The sequence below is a fragment of the Pteropus alecto genome, unplaced genomic scaffold (assembly GCF_000325575.1).
Source record: "Pteropus alecto unplaced genomic scaffold, ASM32557v1 scaffold63, whole genome shotgun sequence".
In the NCBI taxonomy this organism is placed as follows: domain Eukaryota; kingdom Metazoa; phylum Chordata; class Mammalia; order Chiroptera; family Pteropodidae; genus Pteropus; species Pteropus alecto.
In genome coordinates this window covers 7,978,952-7,982,761 of record NW_006434897.1, presented here as the reverse complement: position 1 = coordinate 7,982,761, position 3,810 = coordinate 7,978,952, and the positions used below count along the sequence as shown (strand labels likewise).

Here is a 3,810-nt window from a genome sequence, read left to right as displayed (position 1 = left end):
CAGTGCATACTTATGAAGATGCAACAGTTATTTCAATATCAGTGTTAGCAATAACATCAACTACAGTCTTACCATTGAATCAAATAAATGCATGATTGAAAGTACAGAACTACTTCCTTCAATTATGGAGTTTTGTACTGTATTTTATAACAAGGAAAATAGGAAAGTATTGTTTTTGAAAGGAAATTAAAAGTGAGCTTGAAACTAAGAAAGCATAAAACAGAAAAGGCATGTGAAAGAAGTATGCTGACTTTATAAAAGCAATGACAATGATACAGTTTTATTCATGCACAAAACATGGATTTCTCAATATTTTCCAAAACCAACTTAAAATTGTTGCTTTTCATGCATACATTTGTTACCTCATATAATAACTTGGGAAAAAATTGTCTTTGTTCCCTTAAATCTTGAATCTAAAACTGCAGCAATGGAGCAGAATAATAGATTTCCAAAATAAACTGTATCTTAATTTCCACCTGTATTGCTAACATTTTCTTTCTATTTTTTATATGCCTTGTTATGTTTAGTAGAAGACAATTAGACATAATTGTTGTATTTATTTTGAGAGGTTTTCTTTTTGATTAATTTTCAACTAGCAGAGTTGATACTCTTTTTATTTCATTTTTACAATTTTGAGAATTCCCAAATAGAACTTTTCTCTTTAGTCTCATGGCTCAAATAAAATTGAATAACTACAAAATAAATATATGCTAAAAAGGTTATTTTACTTAATATTATGGAACTAGTATACCAGATGTTTAAAAATTATATTTATGTCTATGGCTATGCTACCCTGAACAAGCCCGATCCTGTCTGATCTTGGAAGCTAAACAGGGTCGGGCCTGCTTAGCACTTGGATGGGAGACCACCTAGGAGGACCAGGAGCTGTAGGTGTAAAAAATAAAAAATAAGGGATCATAAGCTGACAAGGTCCTTGCAATCTGTGAGGTCAACCAAGCGTTGCCTCGCCTAAAAAGAAAATTATATTTATGATGTAAATATTTAAAAAATATTTAAAAATTGCAATTATGATGTAAGCTAATACTCAAGTACACTTCTTTTGATTTACTATTTAAATTTCTGTAAGCATTTATGGTTTAAAAGGGAGCATTGTTCCTAAAATATTCTTTTAGTAATATGATGAACTCTCTGGTAAAAGGGATATTGACTGTCCATCTATTCACTGTATATTTAAATAATTGAGAATTAATAATTGTTTTGTTTATAACTATCAATTGCATTGTCGTTATTTCCTCTTGCAACAGTAAACATGCAACTACATTTTAACCGAATGATAGAATTTCAACATGTAATGCACATAAGGAATTTTCCTTAAAGTTATTTATGGAATGCTTACCTATATTTGGGATTCACTATTCAGATATTAATGATAAATCTTAATGGCATGTATGCCAGTTATCAATTTATTGCCTCTAAGCTCCAAATTCACACTTTAACACATGTTTATGCAAATGGATGGAATAGAATTCCTTTAAGAATTCCTTCTTCACAATGAGTATGATGTTGAACTTTCTCAGTAGAGGGTGCTGAAGAGACATTCTAGGAGGAAGAGGCTCTCCTGCCATTTCTGGCTGCTTCATGGTGGGTCAGCAGTTTGAGTGGAAAGTCATCTGATGGTATGCTGTCCACTCAGAATGCACAGACCTTCAGCAGTCTCACAGCCCTTGTCTGTCTTGGTGATTACTTTCTTGTAACCCTTTCAACGTGGATATCACACTTGAGCTCTCCTACCCACATTTTTTCCCCTATTCCTGTTTGTTTGTAACCCAGCCCTGGATTGTTTCCCACAGTCTTTATACCATGGTCCTTCTGATGTACACTCTGTGCTCCAGGCCTCCTGCCACATCCATGTGCCCAGCCTCGTGGTTGTGGTTAGTCTGCACTCCTGCTTTCACTCTTTCTGCATGCTGGCTCTTGGCAGTGACTCACCATGCACTCCAAGCCCTCTGCTGTATCAGAACCCACATTCCCTCTATGTGCTCAAATGCCTGGCTGTGCTCATATATATCCCACCTGTACCTCCTCTGGCCCCTCCTGTATTCCAGAGGGATGCTTCCTGCTTGCCAGCTGTGGACTGGGAAAGCCAGAAAACTTCTTTGTTATCCAGTAGGCTGAATTACATTTTCTCCAAAATGGTTTGAAACTCATCTCAAGGAAGGAGGGCCCCTTTTTTTTGTGTGCCCTTCCTTGCGAACTCTCTCATAGCCCTAGGGCATGATAGAGTGTTCTTACATTCTCTCTTGAGTTACTCTTTTATCATAGTTAACAACTCTTTATTCAATTTCCCTTCTTTAAATCACAGTATGATTTCAGTCACTTCCGATTCCTGACATTGACACAGCATGCTTTGTATTTTATTATAGTTGTCATACGGACAGGATCTGATGGTAACATCCATGATCTCAAGTACTAGAAATGATACCAACATCTAGTACATTTACTTTTCCAAAGTTGAATAACAGAATTTACCTGAAAATCAAACCTAAAGCTGAACTTTAGGACATTTCTACTGTTAGTGTTCAACTTCTAAATTTATATATTCAGCTTACATTTCTCTCCTGAACTTCAGACTTGTATATCCAAGTGCCTATTCAACATTTCCACTTGGATTATTAACAGACCTCTCAAAAACAAATCATAACATAAAAAAAAGAAAAAAACTTGTTCAAAACCAAATGCCTGATCCATCCCATCCCTGCCTCCTGCATCCCAATCTTTAACTGTCCTCCCCATGTCAATTAATGTCAGTTCTATTGTTCATGTTTCTTAGACAAGCATCCTTGATTCTGGTACTTTCAATTCCAAATTTAATCTATAAGAAAATCCTGTAAGCTCCTTCTTCAAAATATATCCAGATATCAACAACTTTTTATTTCTTTTAAATGCTAACACTTTGGCCCAAGCTGTCATATAGCTGGATCTTTGCAAGCATTTTTTAGGCAGTTTTCTTGCTTTTTCTCTTGCTCACATAATCGATTCTCATATTACTCCTCTGTTCAAAACCTCTAATAGCTTCCAGTATTAATTACAGTAAAAAACAAAGTCCTTATCATGGCTTACAAGGACCTACAGGAACTGCCTCTCCCCCTACTTTCTCTCTGAACTCATTTCCTTCTTTCTCCTTGGCTCACTGTGCTTGAAGTATAGGACAATTCCTTGAACTTGTCAAGTGAACTCCTTGCTGTAATGTTCTTCCTCCAAACATCCACATGGCTCACTTCTTCACCTCCTTCAGGTTTCTGTTTAGACCTCAACTTATAATAAAGTCTTTCCTGACAACCCACACTCAGCACTCACAGTCCCCTTTACCTCATTTTATTTTATCTGTAGTATTTTTTCATGTCACTTGTTTAATATTTACATGTTTATTTGTTTATGATCAGTCTGCTGCCCCTAGAATGCCAACTCCTTAAGGGCAGCACCTTGTTTAGTTAGTGCACTGCCATATCCTCAGCACCTAAAATGGTGCCTGGCATGTGGTAGATGGTAAATTAATATTTGTTGAATGAATTAATTAATGAAAGAATTAATGACTAAATTGGTTGCCTATAATATTTTATTCAATCCTCAATATTAGTTTTATGGAGTAATATCTGATCCCAATTTACAGACAGAAAACTAGAACACAGAAAGTATTTCTCCATGGCAATAATAAATAAACAGCTAATAATAAACAGTAATAAATGGCAGAAACAGGAATTAAATTCAAGCCTGTCTGTAACGAAAGCCCATGCATGATTTTCAACTAGATCATACTGTCTCTCAGAATTTCAAATGCATATATAAATA

The 3,810-nt window shown here is 35.5% G+C and overlaps 1 pseudogene; it reads left to right on the top strand.

The window, feature by feature from the left end:
• Positions 1–775: 775 nt before the first annotated feature.
• LOC112478975 lies at positions 776–894 on the top strand (annotated as a pseudogene).
• The last annotated feature ends 2,916 nt before the right edge of the window (positions 895–3,810 follow it).